This window comes from Pogonomyrmex barbatus, unplaced genomic scaffold (genome assembly GCF_055798465.1).
Source record: "Pogonomyrmex barbatus isolate J1 unplaced genomic scaffold, ASM5579846v1 scaffold3, whole genome shotgun sequence".
Lineage (NCBI taxonomy): Eukaryota > Metazoa > Arthropoda > Insecta > Hymenoptera > Formicidae > Pogonomyrmex > Pogonomyrmex barbatus.
The window spans coordinates 12967928-12992649 of NW_028297127.1; the positions used below are offsets into that span (position 1 = coordinate 12967928).

At 42.1% G+C, this 24722-nt stretch overlaps 1 protein-coding gene across 3 annotated transcripts in view; it reads right to left on the minus strand.

Annotated features, from left to right (window-relative positions):
* Sema1a (semaphorin 1a) overlaps positions 1-24722 on the minus strand; it is a 225185-nt gene that overhangs the window by 179436 nt on the left and 21027 nt on the right. The window lies entirely within an intron of this gene.

Here is a 24722-nt window from a genome sequence, read left to right on the forward strand (position 1 = left end):
ATACTTTAATCTCACGACGCTCACGATGCTTTATTCTCACGCGATATTTTCACGTTGCCTTAGATATTTGATGTTTAAGATAATTGTATCATAAATATGATTTTTCAAGGAAACCGCCAAATCTCTTAATTAACATCATAAATAATAAAATTTTTAATACGTTCTTGTCTTTCAATTGCACTTTTTAGAGAGGAAGAGAGGGGGAGGGAGAAAGAGAGAAACTTTATAAAAGATTTTATTTAAGATTTAATTACTACGCTAATTGACATCGCACGAGAGAGATGGAAGATTTCAATGAGAAATCTTGATTAAAAAGATCAACTTTAGATTCTTCCAACAATGGAGCTTATTGCATAAAATCTCATGTCATCCCAAACAAATCGGATTTCGTAGCCCGGAATTTCTGGAAGCTCGAAAACCGCAAAGAGTCAGAGTGAACGAAGAAGAAATCCGATTACGATTCGATTTCGCGTAAACGCACGCGCCTGTCGAATCCCGCGGGGTCCGGCATCCAAATAAGGTTTCATCACGCAGAAAGTCCTGGCTGCGGCGGGATAACGAAATTATCCAAATGCGACTGATTCGTCAGCGAATTTTATAAACGTATCTCGTATGCGCGGTGCGTAGCGACGCCGCCGACGTTGACACTGTTCATTAATTTGGCGAACCACGTGTAGGAGGGTGCCGGGAGTGGTGAACGGACCGCCACGGGGAAGGAGGATAGAGGTATGTGTGCATCGAGACTCTAATTCCTACACCAATGATTGGACATGCCTGCACGAGGGAATTCGCCGGGTGTCCGCGACGTGTACACGCAATTTCGCGTGGATATGCGTGTCCGCGCGTACACGCTCCATACACGCGTATCGCCCAGCATTCTCGCTCCTTTAATCCTCGGTCCACTAAAACACGCGCGATAGACGTGTATTCGCGATTTCCACCTCGCCAACGTCGTTTTGAATTTTTAAGAAATTTAAAAAAAAAAAGATAATATTTCTTCTTTCTTAAAATATGATTAATAATATAAATTAAATGAGAGTTAAATATAAGTTAAAACGGATAAAGTTATAATACGATTACTTTAAAAATTTGAAGCTAGATTAAAAATTTAAATTGACATTTAACTGACTATTCTTGAGTTATCTTATCAACTTCAAAATTAATGTAAGGAAAAAAAGAAACACAAATATAGGACTTGTAGTTTTAAAGCTACATTAAGATAGAGGATAGAGTACTCATATAACGTATGTAACTACAACTACATATAACGTATGTAAAGTCCTCATATGAATTTTCATGGCGTAATATTCACGACGGTCGTTTATTTCATAATTAGTACAATCTCCGAGCACAAATGGAGTTATTCGACCATACGTTGTTTCATTTGCTTAGAACAAGCAGCGACGCGAAGAAAAGAATAACGAGGGACGTGAACTGCCAATAAAATATTAATAAAAAAAAATCCGAATGTTGCTACAGTAGTATCTCAATTTTATGTTACGAGAGTAACCGAAGAACATCTCTAGTTGTAAAAGTAATCTATCGATATTTCATTCTTCTCCGACACTCACACACACACGCGCGCGCGCGCGCGCACGCACGCACGCACGCACGCACGCACGCACGCACGCACACACAAATATACGTTCACATATCTGGTTACAATTAATATCAATTTGAAAAAAAATTCGTAAACAACAATTTCAAGTCTTGACTACAGTTTGTTCAACATTCACGTCCGTATGAAATGAAATATAATGGAGTATGCGGTGTGAACCATCTAAAGCGATATATAAGTGGCCATAACGAGAGAAGAAACACGACACATAAAAGATACGTGCGCCGCAATATCACCGTCAATCGTAGTGCATGTACGACGTGTTTCGCTTATGGAGCGATTTCATCTAGCAATATCATCCTATCTAACACCTACCTTTAATCAGATAATGCTGTTACAACACAACAAATGATATAACTTCGAATTAACTTAAAATCTATTAATAAAATATGTATTTATCATATATAAAATACAACGGAAGGCGCATGAATAATAAATATTATTTTATTTAAAATATATTTTTTACGCGATTTTGGACGATTATTGATGTATTATTGAATTTATTATTATAATATAAAAAATAATAATTATCGTATTTTAACGTAATGCTCTTATCATTCAATATTGTTGATATTATTGACATCCAGAGAAGCTAGATGCTAATTCATTGCAGGCGCGAACTACAAAGGATTAGTCAAAAGGGTGCTTCTACAAACCTTCAAAATAATATCGCAAGCAACGCTAGAGGCAGCGTTGCTAATGAAAATGAAGAAACGAAGATTGAATGCGTCACGACATGAAGGCGTTGCGCGAGCTCAAAATGGTACTCATCCATAAATACGTTTCGCTTTACGAAACTCATTATTACATTTCAGTAGATCAGCGTGTCACTGGATTACTCGACATTGAAAAGAGCCGTAGCTCATCTCTGATGTGTATCACGAAGTGCCTTTTCCGTTCCTATTTCTAAAAGAGCTATTCTCTCGCAGGTCTCAGAAAAGAAGTATAGAAACGATATTTCGTATCATATATAATTTATTATTAGATTTATATTTAAAGAGAATCCGATCTAGGTTAATTAACGAAGTTTAAATATAATTTAATTTGCAACCATTAAATTTACTCTTACGCTGAAAATTTAATTTGAGACTTCATTAATAGAATCAGGATGCTAATTAAAAACGAAAACATAATAAATCATGAGATTTTCGGATTACGTGCTCACTAGGGAAAAGTCGATTCTACCTCTCGTCTCTCTTTCCTGAGACATCTAGTATGCAAGAGCGATCGGAAGGGATTTGCGAAGACGTTCATCGGAGGGGAGAGAGAAGCGCGAGGAGATGGGCGCGGCAGTTTCGGCGAGAGGCGTAAAAACTCGAGAAGATTCGGGAATAGAGCTCTGCAAAATATACTCTCGCGAAATTGTCCCGCGGGAGTGACTTCGTCCGAGTCGATTTCGCATGCGTTTAACATCGCACGAGCGACGACGGAAAAATGCCGGCAGGCAGTGTTGTCTGAGGGGCGCTTCGAAGGGCGAGGCGAGGGACGACTGGAGAGGGGGAGGCAGTAGGGATCGATAACCGAACAACGGGGAAAATCCCGGTGGAAAACGCGCGGGAAGTGCGGGATACGGATGTTGCCGAGAGAGAAAGAGAGGGGGGGGGAGAGAGAGAGGGATGGAAACAGAGAGGGAACAAAACTTGCGTCTATCAGCGAGCATGAAACTAAACTCGATTAAGTTCAAGTTCGACTTCCGGAGTGCGTCGTAACGGGATAGGGGAACGGGGTGTTCCGAATGAAATTAGTTATATCGCTTAAGACGAATTCTCAAACGCCAGTGTCGAGGCCGCCTTTTCTTTTTCCTCCGGTCAGAGACACGTGGAATCTCGCGAGGAATCTTTCTCGGGCAGAACAAAAATTAGTGTAGATAAAGGTATCCGGAGTCTAACTAGTCTCTCGCAAGGGCGGCGGTAGGAACGCGGTAAGGTCGGAAAAAAAAAAAAAAAAAAAAAAACATGGTTAACTACCGAGGAGCAACGAGGAAAATTCCTGCGGATAGAACGAGTGAGAGTCTGAGGGAGGGCGAGGGGACGCGGCTCGTGCCTGTGGCGAGTTCTGCGCGCGAGCAAAGGGCTCGGAATAAAACTCAATTAAGTGCGGCCGAAGTTCAACTTCCGTCAAACCTTAAATAAAAAGGATTTTCCGGGTAAAGTTAATTAGCCCACTTAAGTCAGAGTATTTTTGTGCCGGTCCGCATGGGACAGATCTTGCGAGTGAGGGAAAAAAAAAGACAGAAGAGCGCCGCGCGGGGCGTTAAGGATAATAGATATCCCAGATCGCCCTATTTTAGTTTTCGAAGTGTCGAGAAAAGGAGCGGCAACTTTCCTCCCGGGGAAGTTTCCGACGGGAGAAGAAAAAGATATTGGATACGGCGAAACTTCCGCGATACGAAAGATACAGCTCGACAGCTGAGCTCTGATTAAAATCAATTAAAGTCATTAGCACCCAATATTTAAGTTTCTCTCGCAGTCCTTCGAAGCCCGTCTCGCGAAATAATGGAAGCCAATCGGGACCGGTTTCTCGCCGCAACAGCGGAACGTTTCCCTCCGGTAAATCCGATTATAGGCGATCGAGCAAAACGAAATATTCCGTAAAACGCCGTAAATATCGCGTCGATACACCGCCATAAACACGGCCATTATACTTCGGCCAGGTGCGCTTACAGCCGTGAACTTCTCATTGCATTGCCCGACGTAACGGCCGGCGATTTTTATTAAAAGGAAAGGAGAGAGGAAAAGAGGCCAGAAATAGAGTAAAAAGCGCGCGCGCGCGCGCAGCTGGCCGAACAACGGAAAAGATCCCGCTGGAAAACGAGTACGTTGTTGCGGCGCTTGCCGAGAGCGAGAGGAAGCTGGAGAGAAGCTGGAGGATGGTCGGCACGATAGAGAGGGTTGCGGAGCAAAAGTCGCGCGCGGCTGCTGCAGTGGGCAGTCGAGCGATCGAAGGGCGTGGAACAAAACCCAATTAAGTCCGCCGAACTTCGACTTTCGCGGTAGCGTTACACGAAAAACATTTTCTGGATAAAACGAGTTAGGCCATTCGAGCGCGGATCGCACACATGCCATCGGCATACCGCCGTCAGGCGTCGGATAAAAAAAAATGCAGAAAGCTAAAAAAAGAAAGAGAGAGAGAGAGAGAGAAGAGAAACGGGGGAAGAAGTTAAAAAGGTTACGCCGTAAAATACAGCGAGGGGAAAGCGTTTTTCGCGCGAAGCAAACGGATAGTCACTCAAACGAAGCTCGCAAAATACTTCCAACACCCTTTAAAAGAACGTGGCAACACACGAGAGAGTTGCCTTCGAACCGTTAAGCCGCTTTAGGACGGTTAAACCGAATTAAATCACGCACAGTCATTGCCGAGGGGGAAATGCGAGTCGCGCGAGTTTCTTTCGTGGTCATGGGCGACCGTGTTCGTCTCGAAAGGTGCACTCTCCGGGTACTTCGGATAAAAATTCAGAAATCAATCGGCGGCGAACGGCACGATCCACTTTTTGTGAGTCTCAATGTGTCACGCTTATCGAAAATCGTTCGCCAAACGGCGGACGTCGGCCGGAATTGAAATCCTTTAGCGAGCATGGCGCGTGATATATAACTGACCTACAAGAAAGATATTTGCTCGATGAAAGGAGGGTGAGACGCGAGAGAAGGATGAGAAAGAGACCAGCCCCCCCTCCTCTCCCTTCCCCTATATACACAGAGCGCGGAGAGGGAAAATAGCTACACCCACGCTTATATCGCCTGTACGTGCTCAAACGCAAAAGTAATCTCTCCTGTCACCTGTCGCTCTTCGGTAAAATACTTGATGAATCCTCGCCCCGTGAAGGCGTTTTTATCGACGTTATCCCGGGGGAGAGCGGGTCGGACCCTCCGTCCGTTTTTTCGCGACATCCCTGCCGCCATTGCCTCTCGCACTCTCCTTCAAAGGTTTCGATCTTCGATTAAAAGCTATTCGAAACGTTCGTGCTACAAAGATATCGAGGACGGCGAGAGAAGTACAATAAAAAAAAAAAAAAAAAAAAAGAAAGAAAAAAAGAAAGAGGAGGCGAGATAACGGAGGTCCACAAGAGGCTGCGACCCGAAAAGCACATAAAGAACGCGCCGCGAAGACGAGAGAACCGCGTGGTATCGGTGGATCGCGTCCTCGAAATTCGAGAGCGGAACGTGATAGCCCACTTTTGTCCGTGATAGTGCGAGCGGAACTCGCGCCATTCTTCCGCAAATGAAAAATGTCAGATCGATCGCGACAAATACCGCGAGACATTCTTTTCTATGTGACATTTAATTAATTCCGCGCCGTTGTCCTCTTCTATTCCCGCGCAAACACACCAGAGTTGAGATTAATCGTGCTTATGAGCATATTGTTCACGTACGGGGATTCAGCAAGAAGAGCGACGACTACTAACACTAAGCGGAATTTAGCGATGCAAAAAAGCACGGTTTAAATACGAAATACGCAGCCGCAATTACTGACGTATATTTTCGTTAAATAGTCGCCGCAAAACCTTGGAGGGGAGGGGAGAAAAAAACAAGCAAATGCATTATTCCGATTTTGTCCTCTTCAAACTTATTTAGAAGCACGAGCACAATATTTTTAACCTACTGACAGAGAGGAACGTATTGCGTTATTATACATGAAAAATAACATGGTCCGACAGTACAATTTCATACATTTAAATTTGCTGCGCGACAAATTTACCAACGAATATCAGATTTTAGAGTGAGCGGTGCACGCAGGGCTCGCATTGCAATAAAATAACGAAATTTTAGCTCGACAGAGGTAAAAATGTGGCCAGAATCACAAAATTGATATTCCAATAAATCTTCAGCGATACAAATGAAATAATAAGATGAAAATGTTACGAATTATATCAAATTAACGATTACATCCTCGTGTCTAAGCTCTAGCTGTGGTGCGTTCAACATTTTTAAGGCGCTTAAAATGAATTTAATAAAATAATGAATAACTAAACGGAGCATCATTTCTGAAACTACCTATTTTGATATTCTGCATGTCTCGTCCTAGAGTTTTATAAGTAAACGCGCGCGACCGTTCGATTAAAAACTCTAACAACTTTGACCCCGAAAGGAATTGCCTCGTTACGATGCCATTAATTCAAAACGGTTTAATTAGTATACTTTTATACCTTTAGAGCGACTCGTTCGCGAGCTGCCTTCGCACAGTGTTGTTTAGATACGAATAAAACGCGTTCCAAAATCGTCCCCCTTCCCCCCCCCTCCCCGGTAAAGCTTATTTAATTCCTCTCAAGCAACTGTGAAACACATTTTATGCGCATTTATGATGTCTTTACTGTTAAAAGTTCATTTCTCGTTTAACATGAAAAGTCAAACATTAACAATAAATCATCATAATTATAACTCTCAACGAAATCCGCTTAATTTCTATTTTATTCTAATATCCAAAACGTTGTGGTAACAAAGCGTGAGAAAAATTTTCGTTTCTTTTTATTGAAAACGACATAGCATAGAGTTTATGTATACGTATTTATTTAGTTATTATAAATATTTATTTCATTATTATTTATTTTATATAAATATAAATAAATAAATATATATATATATATATATATATATTAATAATAATATAATAAATTTATCTTCTTTTTGGATACACTGTACTTGCGACGCCATCGAAAACGATCTACTTCGTTCTCTTAATTTATTCACGTGGAGCAAGAAAAGTTTCAGCAAATATCTCAAGCCCAGCAGAATGCTACTTTAATTCCAAAGTTGTGTGCACTCGACGTGAAAAGAATACAATCGATCTTCGGCGAAGTTATAAAATATTAAGCAGAGAAGTGCCAAATGCTTTTCCGTTATCTTGTATCACTGCCACTGATTCCCAGACATATTCTTTAATGTATAAAGAGGGAATGTGAAAGAGGTTAATCATAATCTATAATTTTAGTGGCGCGCTAAAAGTTCCTCTTCCCGAGCGAGCGCGAGCGAGTATGATCGATCTTTCGCATTAGCAGTTTATTAAAGAGCGGGAAAGGTACATCTCGTAGCACTTAGATACTTCGCGCACTATCGCCCGCCACTTTTATACTTCGACATTTAATACATTAAAAAGTCAATTAATTCGGTTTATTCTTTAACGCGTTCAGTTCTAAAGCGGGACTTTGGGAAGTTGCGCGCACTCCGCGCAAGTATCTGGTACATCGAGTAAAATTTGCAAGCCGATATTATAATGTTATAAAATTGAAACCAACGAAACTGCTTCACATCGTATTTGTTGCAATAACAGCTAACGGCGCACCTATATCCATATATTACACTTTTGATAAAAAACATTAACATCCGATCCGATCCGATCCGATCTACGCATCAGTTGATACTTCCGAATTCATTTTCTATATTGTGTTATATTATTCCGCGTTTTATTTCCGTGTTATTAAATCTCTGTAATTTAAACACAAATGTTATCTGTTTTTTCAAAGATCTCAAATTCGAAAAATTACGCGACCACTCCGTGCGGAATGTGTTCTCACTGTTTTCATTCTCTTTCTTCCTCTCTCTCTCTCTCTCTCTCTCTCTCTCTCTCTCTCTCTCTCTCTCTCTCTCTCTCTCTCTCTCTCGCCCCGTGATACATTTTCTATTCCTCCTCCGGCGGAACTTTTTCTATCCATTTAGAACCGGAGTAACTGCATTAATCTCCCCTTTCATTTCGCCGGAGAGAGATTCCTACCGACTTCTTCATGAAGAAAAAGCGGCAGAATGAGAAGTCCCGGTTGTACCGCGAACGCGTTTCCATAAAAATCAAATAACTCTATTTTCAATAAACGACAATTTGCCTCAAAGGAAACAGGATTGAAGTCGCGGTTTATTGAGTCTCTCTGTCAATGTTTCACCGTAATGCCACGTTACGTTCGCGAAGCTGCTCCACGTGTACCTACCTCCACGACCTAATGTAAGCTCGGGCACGATCGATCTTAGCGTATCGCGAGGTAACTTATCGCTCGACGAACGTTACCTCGGGACGACCGTAAAGCCGTAATGCCGCGTCGCGCAGCGGACTTGTGTAATACACACACCACACACCACACACACACACACATGCGCGCGCGCGCGCGCACGCACGCACACACACACACACACACACACCACACACACACACACACACACACACACACACCAACGCAGATTTCAACTCGTCGTTCGCGAACTAACGCGCGTCTGGAAGATCGACTTGCGGATAATCCGTCCATCCGCGCACAGTTACGTTCCCGCGATAAGCGCGCTTGCTAATTAGCCGAAACATTACGCGTCCAGGATACGCGATTCCATCTTCGCGTTTCATCGACAAAGGTAGTAAACACGCCACCGAGTTTCGTTGACGTAAAGCCAATTTCATGCACAAACGCGCTCCGCCGTTCTGATAGATTAATCGTCCGAGCCGACCAATCTTAAATATTCCTTCGCGAACGCAAAGCCGTTTTTGCCAATACGATTTTTCGCTTTGCCGAACAGACTCTCCGGTTCCGCTTTAATCTCGCGATAGTTTTAACCTCGTGCGGAAGTAATCTCCGTTTACATTTATATAGTGTAAATATACGCGCATTATACATTAAATTAAATCGTCCCCCTCAATATTGTATGATCACTCGCGGATTATTAAACCGCATCATATGATTAATCATACAAAATTAATAAACGCAATTAATACGCGATTATAGTTACAATCTCTCTGCTCTCGCGATATACCACGTGTAGACTATTTTAAATTTGGCCGTTACGCAAATCGCATAACGAGATTCGTCGTGCCGGGATAAAGTAAGATAATGGAGATCATCGATGTTCCTAAATAAAATGAAATGATTTCAGCTCGCGCACGGTTGTGGCGAAAAATTGCGCTCGAGGGATGTGAAAATAAATCCGAGAAAGCTTTTTTGAAATTGTTATTATTAATGCAACAAGTGACATATCGTATTATTACATGCCGTGAAATCAGCCTCATTTAACTCGGTCGCTACGTAACAAAAATAAGGATCTCTTTAAAGCGGAGGGAGGCTTTGTTTCACGTAAAATCCATTTCCGTGCTGTATTTACGGTGCCGCCAGTGGGGGAGGTAAAAGGATACGCGCGCGGGAAACCGAAGTGATTATGCGCCGACAAAGCCTCCATAGTCGTGTCGGAGTAATGCTACTACCCGTCCGCCTACTCTCCCGAGATTAGCGAGCTCTAATTAGCGAACGGACGTTATAATACGAGCAACTCCCCGTCGATCGATCGATCGATCGATCGATCGATCGTCGGATTTCATTGACGCGCCCGCCGTTAATGTGCGGCCCGTTCCATCCCCGAATTTCGCAGTCGCGCTTCCGATTCCGATGAGAAATTCATTCAAGAGTGAAATTCACGACCGCACGATAATCATAAAACGATAGAACTCTTTAGCCGGGAATTCTAGCGAAGCGTCGCGACGCGATATTTAGACTTTAACGTACGAATCTTGGATACGAGCGATACGTATAAACGCTGCAAACGGACGGATTAACGAAGTTATCGTTCGCCTGGGCAATGAACTTCGGGTAAACCTAAAGACTGACTTCTCACACGTATAAAATTATACAGAAATATAAACCGCCTCTATTAGAAATCCTTTATTAAAACGACTTAACCCACTTGCCCATTCAAGCTTGCTAATGGGATTGGCACTTTGATAGTTGCATAAAGTAAGAACATTTCTTCGAGGAGGTAAGGCAGGCCCACTAAACGAACGACTTCTCGATGGTCGAATCGCGTTCACGTGCATATAAGAGAAGAAGAAATAAAACGCAATGAAGATACCATCCGTACGTAATTGGACGTAATCTCATATAAGACGGTTGTAACTAGCAACTTCTGAAGTCTCGGATTCCTCCTACAAAATAACGGTCGGAATATTTGCGCGCTATGTCAGAAGTGCGTCACCCGCGGGGAGGCGAGGCGAGGGGAGGGAGAGGGAGGGGGCGGGGGCGGGAGGATCGCGTTTTGATGAAATTCAATAATGAACCACTCGGGAGCGGCGCGGTGTGCCTCATCTGTCACGGGCGAATCGCGATTTTGTCGACACCGCGCGCGATGTGCTTTATGCGCGTCATACACGACGAGATAATATTAGCAACGCGATTCAGAATAGCCGTCGTTATTCGTCGAGCAAGAGACCCGTCATTTATATCCGCCACTCCATTTGATACTGATGGAAGTACAGGGCGGCGTGATGCGGCGCGGCGCGGCGTGGCGCGGAACGGCGAGGCATGGCGCAGCGCGGCATGGCGCGACACACAACGAAGCAGCGGTAGCGATTATGCATTTGCAAGGAATGCGCGGCTCAATGATGGCCCCCAAGGATAATCCGTCTGCCTGCCTAGACCCTTGAGATTAGCACGAGCGCTAATTAGACGAGACATTACACACACTGGAGATACGACACTGATAGCAGCACCTATCGATCGTCGCGTTTCTGGAGACGGTCTCGGAAAATCGCAAATTTCGTTTTTTATTCTATTATATAACTTTGTGAAATAATATTATAAAAGTGGCGTTTCGTTCTAAAAAAAAAAAAAAAAAAAAAAAAAAAAAAAAAAAAAAAAAAAAAAAAGAAAAAGAAAAAAAATGCGGAAGGTCATTAACGGTATAATAACGTAATAATTGCAATTTTGTCCTCTAAAAGGGATTAAGATGTCACGTTTAAGCCGATATATCGAATTTTCGTTACAACCGTTGGCATTAGCCGGCGAAAATCGATGACGAAGGAAATTCATTAGGGATACAACAGCGCTAATTAAATAGCCTCGCAACCCCGCCTACGTTTCGCGGCGGACGCGCGCTTTACAATAATTACTCAGTCAGATAATTAATCCTCGAATGCCGAAATTCGATGCATTTCCTATACGGGCAGATGCGATGCGAAGGGATCTAAAACGACATGACACGACGCCTCGGGATACGCGGCATCCGCGACACGCTCCTGCAAACGGAACACGTAAAGAGCGTGCTTACGTATGTACGTATATACATCGAGTGCGAGCACTCTAAAGCAGCATCATTACATGGTTTCTCCGCGTATTACCTTGCCTGATGTTACGTCATTCTTGGTTTACTGTAGAGTATACGTCGACCATATCGAGAAGAGCAGTTTGACGTAATATTTAATTTGGCACGCTGAAATTTAGCAGCTTTCAAGAATATGATAAAAGTCGTCAAGAATATGATAAAGTTTAATATAAATATTTTCGATAAAGGGACAAAAGTGTGAGAAAATACGTTACGTTTATTCGATATATGCACTTAGTTCAGCATCTCTGATTAAAATTAAAATTTTATCTCGGAAACAGAAGGAAGTAAGTCGAGGCTTATAACGATCAATAAACGGTTCGTAGATTCTATAAGTAAAATGATAGCTTATAAATATCGTCGATTGTTGTTTACGCATAAGCACCTATATTATCGGCTACTTCGGCTTGATAAATGAAGAATAAGGATGCTGCGCGATACCATTCTTCAAAAATATTAACGCCGATAACCGCCGAGTATACTCTTACTTTTGCAGAAAGTTTCGACAGAACCGATATTATAAACTATCGATCTTTTTGGAGTATTGGGTAGCACGATTGCCCGTTCCCCGTTTACTTAAGTAAAAGTATCGGATATCGATGTTTCTCCGGGCACGTGCGGAAAACGCGTGAGTGTGCGTAATGCGGGCGATGATTCGCAGCGCGAGAAGAGAGCGAGCATGATTTGCGAGACAGAACAATTTCCGTTTCGCGGAAACGTGTAACGCGCGCGGAACTTCTACGCAAGTTCCATGGAAGATGGAGAGAGGAGAAGAGGGAGAGAGACGGGGTCGGTGGCCGACGGGTGGGGAGGGGTAGACGCGGAGAGAAGTTCGATGGATAGGGGTGCCGCCGAGGGTGCAGTGGAAAAAGGCGCGCACACCTTGAGATTCTGAGAAATGGGTTAAGGAAGCTCCTAGAATCCGCGGAATATAAATCATTTCCGACGGCAGTAATTCGATTCTCGCGAGTCTTCGGAGGATCCTCCGGGGGTGCCTTCGCCGCCCCTTTTTTGTCTTATTGCGAGGAGAGGATCGAACGGAGTTACGGACCGCCATTCAGCCTGCATCCATCTCGTTGTCGATAAGGCACAGAACCGCTGCTGCAGCCAACAGTAGAGGCAGATTCCTCTGATTTATAAGGCGAAACAACGCGAGAATCGTAAACGCGGTAATCATTTAGATGACGATTTTAGATGACTCGCGAACACACAGCGAAATGCAGAGTACGCGATATCGTTGCCTCGGAAAAAGAAAAAAAACGCGTCCCGAGCGATGTCACGAGCTGAATAAGTTGCTAATAATTCATTCTCGGATTATTGAAGAATAAATTATCGGGAAAAAAAGATCGCGGAAGAATTATGATGAAATGTCCGTCATCTCATTTTTATTAATGACGACTCCATTTTCCTAAGACAGCGCATATTTTAGACGACCCTCTTATGTTTCTAGGATTAGGTGTCCCAGATTATAACGAGGCAAAAATAGATTCAATCGGTGGAGCTTCATGTGTAGCTTCAAAAATGTCGTATTTTTACAGTTAAGTCTCCAATGTAGCGTGTGTCAAACTGTCGCCTTGCCGAATGATTTATGACGTTCCAGGAACGGTGTGTTACATCGACAGCTTACATTTCCTCTGATTTTATTATAATTTTAGCAGCGTTGCACGTGATGCAAATAGCAAATACGTTCGATAAAATTGGAGCAGTTATTTTTCTAAAGTAGTGCCGTTATCGTAAAAGTACAAAATTCGTATCTATTTAACAATTATCATGTTGGAATATTATTCATAAATGTTTTTGGAGCAATTTGTAAATATATCAAATAGTTTGTAAATTGCACGTTTTATTGGATATCAAGTTAAAATGTATAAATCTGTCAATCTTACGCATCGCAAATTTGAAACAATGATGAAATGAACGACCAATTTATTTCAACATCGTACCACTTGGTAAATCTCTATTAGAAATGTTGTAATCTAGATTCTTTTAACTTATATTTCTGCAACGTTTGGCAAGTTTCACCTATCGATTTGTGTCACTAACTTCCAAATATCTCAACTACACAGTTACATCACGCTAGAATAGTGGTCAGAAATTTCAATTTGTCCCGAGCGACAAAATGAGTTTTGGCGATGTACCCACAATCGCAACGCAAAATTTCGCCAGTCGAAGAAGGAGAAAAAGGATAAGCGGGAGAACCGCGCTGAAATATATCGCCTTGTGTATGCGCGATATGCGATATTCCTGCACGCGAGTCGCGATGCTCGCTCGAAGAAACGAAGTGTCGGCCGACTTCCGCTGCAGCGACTCGAAACTTCGTTACGTCGCTTCCGAGTTGCAACGACGCGCTCTCCTGGATTTCCACTCGATTTCCTCCGGTATCCGATCGACTTTCCATCCGAGGAGTGAGAGGGTTGAGAAAGAGATGAAGAGAAAGAGAGAAAGCACAAACTGCCCTTACCCACGAGTTCTCCCCTCCTTCGCCCCTCTCCCTTGCAGGGGGTAGAGAAAAAAATTGAGTTTCAACTCGATCCGCGGGGTGAACAAGGACGATTTGTACGCGTAAACCCTTTTATGGCGGGGGCACAATGGCAGGGCGGTAACCGGCCCGAGAACAAAAGCAAGGCAGCACATTGAAAAGTGAAAAAATGGGGGGGGAGGGAGGAAAAAACGGAAAAGAAAAAGAAAAAGCTGATTCGCCAAAGAAGTGCAACAGGCGGGCTTTCCCAGAAAAAATCCGCGATGTTTCTCAATGACGACGCAGCTTTCCGTACTCGCTTCTTGAAATGACGTTACCGGCGTGCGCTGCATTTCATTCGGCGGTAATTACGTTGCGTGCTGCGCAGCGGAGAATAAAACGCTCGCCCGAGGGAAAAATCCGTTTCCACGAGAATGGGAAATATGGAAAAATGTTACGTTGTTACGTGTAGCGAATGCGCGGTCGTTCGCTAGCACTAGAAAAAAGTAGTACGTTCGGCCTTTGTGCTCGATCGAATATAGAAAAGGCACGGCGGGCGGAGCGCGTATTTTACTAAATTGTAATGAGCACTGACAACGCGCCGTTTGCTCGATTGAAGTTTGAACTTTAAATGCATTTCAACGTTGCACGCGCAAATATATAATACGTTCAATTACGACGTAATTTATTCCCGCAACGAATAATTCACAATTTTATGATTATTAATCCCATTATAGATTCCCATTATAGATTCACTCATTCAGGATAATAAAAAAAAAATTAATTCTTTTATTTATATTTATAACTAAATTGCGATACACCTGTTAAACGAGTATCATTTATTAAACTTGCAAATACGAAGAGTAAACAGTTTTTTTTCTTTTTTTTTTTTATACAACATTATGATTCACAAATGGTTTCAATACGGATGTACCCGAAAATCGTTTTACGATGAGTCGAGAACGTTTACGAACGTTCCGAGGCTTTCAACCGCGTGATGCGCGATCGAAAAATATCAATCGACACTTTTACGTTGCGGGAGGCTAAAGTTTCTTTATCGTCGCACATTCGGCCGCGCCGCTGAATCTTTTTTCCATTTACTTCCGTGCAATCGTGCGAAAGACGGAGCGTTTCTCTTCCACCGCTATCGCGCCGATAAAAATAAAATTCTCGGCAGCAGCAGCTACGCCCAAGGGTGACGATGATTTATGCATATAAACAAGTATAACAAGTATAACGCTCGCAAGCTCGTACAGATTAAAGACAAAGCGTACGTAGAGAAAACACTCAACCTCCGGATGTAATTAATTCCGAGGCGACATCGCTCGTTTGGAAAACATTTTTATTAAAAAAAAAAAAGATCATTCAATTTTCCACTGTATTAAACAATTGATGGTTAATCTCGAGGAAATAGACAGTGCAAATTGCTGCCGAGTTGATTTCCGAGAAACGCGATATTTGATTAGCACGGCGGTTGTTTACGAGCGAGGATTTTACACGTAATAAACACTAAGGATTCCTACGGGCATCCTGCGGCCGAATCCGAAGTTCCTCGTTTCCTGCTCACGCCTCGGATTCACCGTTTCCTTTCCCAGTAAAGCCGCGCGAGAAAAAGGAGAAACTGCTTCCGAATCGTGTCTAGAGTGTAAAAATAGAGTTAGACAAAAACAGGACTGCCGGGCATCGGGCAACTGGAAACTCACTTGCCGATTTAACCCCCGTTCATCCGTCCGTTCGTTCGTCCGTCCGTCGAATAACATGTGGCTCGTAGATCGATTTTCGTGCGTGATATTTGGGTCGCCTGTGACAGATGAGCTAATCTCTCGCTACCCGCGGTAAGAACGCGCTTGATATATTAGAGTAGTCTGTAATCTAGTCTCTAAGGGAAATACTATCTCGAGAAATGAAAAGAGAGAGAGAGAGAGAGAGAGAGAGAGAAAGAGAAAAGTATGATAGAAAAAATTTGTCAGAAGCTTTTGATGACATCGATCGGCGATAAAAAGACTCATTTACATATTGCCCAAAGTAAGACAATCAAAATCAACTATATTGTAAGAAACGTTCGAAAAAAATAGAGAAATATAATTGTATAACAGGGAGAATAAAATTGGATAATTTTTCCATAACAAAACTGTCGTTTTAGATGAACATTATCGTGAGGTTACGTATATTGAGTAATGTTCAAATAATGAAAAATTATCTGAACGCACGCGTCCGACGATTTCGAATAATTCACTGAACGCGTGTATCGCGGCACGAAGAGGTAAAGAGAGGAAGGAGGATGGGGTTAAATGAACGGGCGCGTTAACCATGGGTCATGGGTGATGGTTTACACGCGTCCATGCGCCCTTGCAAACCGTTCACGAAATCGCGACATGCATCGCGACGCATTACGCGAATAGATGTCACGAGTCTGATGAATGCGCAAAAGATTTATGTCGAGTTGGACATGGGGAATAAAAGATCGGACGAGGTGTCAAATTTCGATTGATTCTGATTCACTCACGAGTAATACAAGTGTACGATAAGAGAAGCGATAAGAACAAATAATGAGAAGGATCGATGAGGCGGATGGTAACAGTAGTAAATGACTGCCGGGATGACAAAATGGCGGAAATGGTGGAGGACACCAGCCGTTATATTCCGGAAAAGTCAACCATTACGAAAACGCAAATGTCAAAATTGGATATCCGGAATTCACTCTCGAAGACCTTCCTTCAACACAAAGGTTTTCGCGCGGTTTGTCCTCTTTTGACATTAAAAACATTCAACAGAAACATCATATTTGCGGAAGGAGCGGCAAAAATAGAATAAACATTGCATTTATTTAGGGAGCGGGAGAAATTGCTACGGTTTATCTTGGTGCAGCAACATCTCGGAGGATAACTCAATCCGAATGGAAAAGCAGATGGAGCAACAATGCCGCGGGACAACAGTTTAGAATAATCGATATTTCTCCGTACCATTGACATTGCCCGGGGATGGAGAGAGAGGGGAAAAAAGAGAGAGAGAGAGAGAGAGAGAGAGAGAAAAGAAAAGAAAAGGAATCGAACTAACCGTGAGACAGCAAAGACAACTGTGACTGTGAAAAAGCTCATTCCGTTGCGGCGGGGAAGCCACGTCGAGAAGTTACTTAAACGTACGAGAAGTTAGGCGCAACGGCTCTCTTACTGCGCTTTCCCGCATTTGCTGCGCTTGTACATCCTCTTACGAAACTTCGGAGCACTCCGTTCGAATTAACGAAACATGTTGCGAAAGTCGGGAGAGGAAAAACTTGCAAAGGAAATCCCGACCGCGCTTTCTCCCTCTCATTCTCTCCGATCGTTCTCCCCATCCCTCCTACTCGGCGTACCCCCCTCCCCCCTCCCCCCAAAGAATCCCACGACTCGGAAATATAGTTCAATCCAATGATAGTGCTGTTTCCATCCTGAAAACGCACTTCAAGTTTCTCCGTCCGACTGGCGTTAATATTTAGTCGCTATCGTGGCGGTCAGGAAATTAAAAGGAGATTTCAAGTCGCGTCTTATAAATTAATGAACAGAGAAAGGAATAGACTCTCGCAGAAATACACTGTTTGCATAAAACCAGAGAACTCGAATATCGCCAAAACGCGACTTGGAAAACTACGTTGCTCGAAAATTCTTGAAATTAATAAAATTATTTAAAAACTTGTTATAAAATTCGCAAAAGTTCGCAAAAGTTCGCAAAGTAATAAATATATATTCCAATTATCTACTATACTTACCTTATCTATTTATCTACATACTTATGTAAACTTAATAAGCTTGAAAATTTATGCGACAAAATAATACATATATCAAATAAATTTAATTAATTTCAATCTTCTTAAATTGTAAATATTATCACCCCGGGATTATCCAAAATACCAGCAGAAATGAAATTTAATTATTTTCTCTCAGATTTCAAAATAACGCGTAAAAGATAACAAAGAATACATTTTCCGGTTATTATACTCTTTCATGTTGCCCGGATAAAAATTCGTTTTATCAAATTTTTCAAGTGTTCTTTTGAACGCTCAGCAATGTAAATGCAATATTATGCAATACAGAGAGAAAGCATACGGTTGTAAATCCTCAAGTGACCAAAGCTCATGTTGGTTGCAGCCACTATTTCCGGCTATTTAGCGTACAACAAGATCACCTGATCATCGTAGCATTTGCTTACTGGCTTATGTTTACAATCGCACTAGCGAGAGTCGAGATCAAATAGCCATGTTTGTTGCTAATATGTGTGATGTGAACACGGAGCCGTGTATTCAAAGGGTCGCAATTCAAATCGACCGGAATGATGGTTAACGTTTACATGTGATTTTGATATGTTCTAACGAGAGAGGAGAATTATTAGATTTTATTTCTACCGGTGGTATTTCCGACAATCCTGGTGATAACATTTGCAGTTTAAGAAAACTGAAATTAATTAAATTAATTATATGTATAAGTTATGAATCTCATTATTACGAGCTTTTAGCTTATTAATTCTTCTCTGATAAATATGATTCCGTTCTTTTACTATTCAAAAGTTTCATATTCCAAATATAAGAGTAAAATTAATAATATACTTTGAAAAGACACAAGAAGCGTAAAGAAAGAAAAGATGCAAACGTCGAAATATATTGAAAGAACAAACAACAAATTAAAAGACATTCAGATAAAAATATATACTTATATTAAAAAATATTTCTCACAGCAAATATCAAATTTGTCAAATAAAATATATAAAAATATATCAATATTAAAGAATGAGCATTTCTTTCCGCGTGATGTCTTCTCGTCATGTCACTCGGCGTCATATCACAATTATAAAATTTTAATAATTATCACTTAATATTACTTTTTATTCAGATAATTAGTAATTCGGAGAGTTGAAATAGTTTCATAGTACGACAAGAAAAATGGATGACAAGAAATTTCTATAACGCATCCTCTCTCCCGTTTCATCTCCGAGGAAGGATCGTAAGGTACTAGAGGACAGCCGGCACCAAGGAAAACAGCAAACCATCCGGGAAAACACACCACGGATTTTCTTGCGAGCGATCAGTAATGTTCGTCGAGCCAGTCACGACAAGGAAAAAGAACGCAGATGATATTCGGCTGGAAGAAAAGTGCATATGGCACGGGATTGTGAATCATTGAGGAGCACATGCGCCAATGGAACGCTCTGACATGTCCGTCAAAAATTCTAAGAATAAAATTATCGCTGTATTTAGATAGAAAATCGTCTTTTCGGCGTAAAATAATTAAAAAATTACAGCGTGAAACCCACGTGTTTCGAATGTGAAATTCTCTGGAAATTGAGACAATCAGAATTCTCGTTAATCTGTTTTAAGATTATCGATAGCACTCAATTATTCACTGAACGTCACGCTACGACTAATCAAAAATCCGATAGAGAGTTTAATAAAGTCGTTTCGGTCTTGGCTCCCTCGATATTCTTCTCTTATCGGCGGTCGACCATTATCAAAACTTTGTCTTATGCAACCCGAGTGGGGAGGTTGTGCGCGATCGTACATACGTGTCACTTGCATTATGCAGACTATGTGTTTATGAGTTTGCGCATGTGAACGTCATGTTCGAAGATAAGTCGCACGCTTAATACGCAAGTCACGCATATACGCGCACCACACTACACATTTACATTCGGTGATATATCGATACTTACATATTATACCGAACGATATATATATATATATATATATATATATATCGTTAGGACGTGCGAGCGCGGATGTCTGCGCGGGCGCATAACTTCCTTGGCCAAAGATAAACCATACTGCTGAACATACGGAAGGCCATCAACATACCGACGTATGTTGTACGTCCATTATTAAACTGACATAGTTATAGTTTCGGTCGTCGTATCTGTGCCAGATGCGTTAACACGCATTATATATTTACACGGCGTAACGTAACCGTTTATTATTGCACGGAGATGAGCATAATCGCACACGCGATTTATACGCTGCTCATCGAATACGACACCTCCCGCGGTATTTATCGCGTTCATTATAATAATATTCTCGTGCGAATAAATCCGAATTCCGAGTTCCGAATTTCTAACGACCAGTCGTATGCGGGCACGTCGCCGCGAAATAATTATTCCTCGCGTGGAACGGGAACCACCGCGTAAGCTCGTTGGTAGTCTAAATCTCTTTATCGCAAAAGTCGTGGTAAAATATATTTTATAGCGAAACACGTTTCCACGATAGGGCCGGCATTCCCGGCATTGCGTCTTCACGAACGTATCGCCGAAGATAAGTCACGTGTAAGGATGGACGCGCGGTGTGTGTGTATGTATGCGCGAGCATGTGTGCCCGTCTCAGCTTTCGGAAGAATGTCAACACGTGTGGCTTTCATGGTCGAGAAACACCGGAAAGCAACTGGCGCAGAGGAGTACAACAGATGGTAGATGTGCTTCGCTTAAAAAAATTTATACCCTCTGAAATGTGGCAGAACCGACGTATTTACCAATGTATTCGTTACAATAATGGAATATCCGCGATACGATATTCTACATTTTAGCTAAAACGGAAATTAGTTTCTTATAATTTTCCTTTAGTCAATTCAATATCTTATTAATTTTACAGACAATCTTATCAAGCAGGTTCAAATTACTCTCGACCGTGCGTTGATCAATTTATGAATTGCGAAATTCAATTTGTCTGAATTAGTTAAAGATAAAGAAAAATCCCTCAAAATCCTTTTTTTTATCAAAAAATTTTTAAATTTCTTATTTTATTATAAAATCTTAAAAAAAATTTGTTTACTAACACCTCAAAATAAAACTTATTACTTTATTTAATAAATTCTTAAAATATATGTGACACAATATAAATGAAAACACGCATTAAGATAATTAAAAAGTAAATTATATATATATATATATATGTAAAATAAAAATTTTTTTACGTGGCTATGGAAACACGTGTGACATGAAAACGTTAACAAAATCTCACACAAATGTTTTGCTAGAGACAAAGATTTTATTCGTCACAATCATGTTGACTTCCGCAGATAGAGAGAGCAGTGTCCAACCGCGTCATCAGTATCAATAACGCGTCCACTTTGCCAGTTGACGTCTCGCTTTAAGCAAGCATCCGTATAAGAAAGTAACAGCCGGCATACGGACCAGTGACTGGAGAAAAACGCCATCGTGTTCGTCGCGTCGAGGAAGAGAGTGGCGACCGACAGTCTGCGAAGCCACCGGTAAGCCGATATAAGCAGAGTCAATTTCCAGCGAGTGTTCGAACGGCAGGAAAGGATTTTGCTTGCGCGACGACGAAAAGGCAATATTCCGCTTCAGGACCGTACGATCGCGTCGGCGTTGAGGGGGGAGGGGGCAAGTTAGGTGGATAGATAGGTAGAAGATTGTGGGGTTGATGTGACAACGAGGAACGACGGGTGATAGAGGCAAGAAAGAATGAGACAGCGAGAGAGAGAGAGAGAGAGAGAGAGAGAGAGAGAGAGAGAGACGAGTGCAAGGCGGCAGAGAGCACTATCTTTGTTCTTCGGGACTTATCTAGATACTTTTCAATAAAGTTACTTGGCACACCCGCTGCGCCCTTACCGCCATCAAAACTTCGCCATCGAAGAAATGACGGCGCGAGCCGTCTCCGAGTATAACGAGCCGTGATCGTTCTCGCGCGAGACCCACTCTTCGCGCACCCTCCCTCCTCCCTCCTCCCTCTCCCCCGTTCGTCAGGAAATATTTCTTAAAACGGCGGCGCGGAAAGGCTCGACGGTAGGTCGCCGGTGCGAACGAGCGAAAGGCGCGGAAGACGCGATTTCGTATTCCGCCAGTATTCATAACCAGAATGCGGCGCGTGACTCCGGGCGAGAAAACGAGCGGCGCCGTATCGTGTGTGGTTTCTCAACCACAACGGCGCGGCTATGCTGAATATTTAAAGATTTAATCCTGCACGCGCAGCGGAAGTCCCGCGAGCGCGGCACCTGCGTTTCCAATAGGCACGAACAAAGCTCGGGGCTCGGATGTCTGCTGGAAGGCGCTCGACATCGCGCATTAATGTGAAAAAAAAAAAAAATTGAGAGACTAAAGGACTAATTAGCGTCTTAACATTTAACATATACCTCTTATCGAGGTGTTACTAGTTATCAATTAATTATGCAATGCCAATACAATTAGGAAATTCTTTTAATTCAATTATTTAAAAAACAAAAAAAAATGTTAATTCCGTCCAACGCTTTCTCTCTATTAAACATGCATTTCACCGATAGGTACCAGTTAATATTCAAGCGCGAGAGAAAACTTGCACGGCCACTCCAATGGATTAGCTCTCGCGGATAAAATGTACGGAAATTGTATGGAACATTGAGAGGAGCAACTGACTTTGCGTTTATTCAGCGCGATGCATTATAAGCTCGACTGTAAGTCGAGCGTGCCAGAGACTAGTGTGGCTGATCGCTTATTACAACGAAATGCGTAAGCCGCAAGTTCTAAAGTTTCTTCTATACGCTGATGAAAATTGATGCTCATCTCTGAATTTGAGCATGTCGCGTCGCGACATCTTGACTGACATCGATCACACATCCAACACGCACACGTGCTTTTCGTTACGTTTGCTTTAACGCACAGCAGCCGACACGCGTTGCAATTCCGTAGCGCAAAAACATTCCGCGTTCAAAATGTCTGTCGTTAAGCCTTTAATCCTCGCATTAGTCCGCAAACGGAGACACGTTTATGCACATACATCGTCCGGGTTATTTTTCCGTCAAAATATTTACAACACGATGTGCAAATACCGAGATGCGCATCACATTTTCCACGGCTTAAATATATATTAAATATAAGAATATTAATTAAAGGAAATGCATATCATATCATATCATGCTTTACAGGGGAAAGATCCTCCTTAATGAAATTTAATTTATCGCTGGAAGTCACCTTAAAGTGAGAATAATTAAAAGCGTAATGCGCTCTCATCGAAAACGCTTTGTCTTGCGAGTAATTTGTCTTTCAGATATATATTAAAAAAGACTATGTCTTTCATACTTAGATATCCTAATGACAAATTACATCTCAAAAATAAAATGACCAATGTATCTTTCTTGCTGCCAAAACTGCTTTCATACTAAAAATTAAATCTTGTATGTCGAAATGACATATCCGCCTTGAAAATCATTAATCTAGAGATTATTCGACAAACATTTCAATTTTTAGTACTTTCAATATTTGCACTTGTCAAGCACTTCAACAGTGAGATGAGACAATAAATTTTGAATAATTGCGTTCGTTAACGCGTTGTCAATATTATTCCGCCTAATCACGCGATGATTTATGTCTCTCAATAAAATCCCAAGTGCACGCTATCTATACGTGCAGTAACTGAGCGCAAATTACTTATCAAACATTTCATCAGTGTGCCACAATGACGTGACTATAAAATAGCACCAACACGCCTCGCCCAGAGAGCATTTTTTTTCCCCGTGAAAGCTCGCTGTAAAAAGAATCGCCGTCGTGGCGTGGACTCTCGCGTAGTGCTTCGCTTAATCACAAAACGGCTCATCGAAATCTAATCTGTCGTCAAAGATAGCCCGATATTAAAATACCGGGCGGCACGGCCCGGTGCTTCATGCGCTTCATATTTTCCTCGCGACGCGCGGCCGTGCAACGTTGAATATTTAAAAATTCTAATCAGGAAGGCGAGCGCGTATCTTCCCGTGTTTTCAGTATCGATTAACGCGCGCTCGGCGGTCGACGGAAGAGGGAAAGGAATAATGGCGTCGCATAGTCGTTTCGGTTTTCAGCGGCGTGTCGGCGATGAAAATTCGAGCGCCTTCCCCTGCAGCCATGGCGAAGGGGAAGCGAGATGGAAAAATAAGGGGGTGGAAGGGAGAGAGAGGGAGGGAGAGGGGGGGGGGAGAGAGAGAGAGAGAGAGAGAGAGAGAGAGAGAGAGATGGGACAATGATGGTAGGAAAAGAGGAATGCATTTGCACTGAGTTACAGATTCGATGCATCGCATCCTAAAACCGAGTCCCGCCGCAATGCTGTTGCGGCACGCAACTCGGAAATAACCCTCCGCGATTTTTCAGCTTCCGTGGACATCTCAATCTATATGGAAATAGTATTGTTATTTAGTTTTTACCCTCTTTCATTTATCTACATCACGGCATGCGAACTTGCGCCGGGTCTCTGTTTATCTGTTATCATTTATCTGCGCATCAGTGGCTAATAACGCGTTATCATGGCTCGTTTTGTCAAGTTTCATAATGAGGCTCGTGTAAATGGTTAATAATATCAACGTCAACACTGAAAAAGGGAAAAATTTGGAAGGAATAAACGTGTAAAATTGCCTCAATTTCATGTCTTTTTCAAAAAGAGAGAGAGAGAGAGAGAGAGAGAGAGAGAGAGAGAGAGAGAGAGAGAGAGAGAGAGAGACAAAAAATATAAATCAGCAAGGATAAAGGAAATAGCTCATTGTATCACAAAATTCTTTTGCGTCAAAAACCGTAAGCAATATAATGTAAATTCGTAAGCTAATGGCTTTTACATTGTGTATGCCTCAACATTTTCCTTAAACCTTCAATCCGCCAATTGCAATGCACAGACATGTGC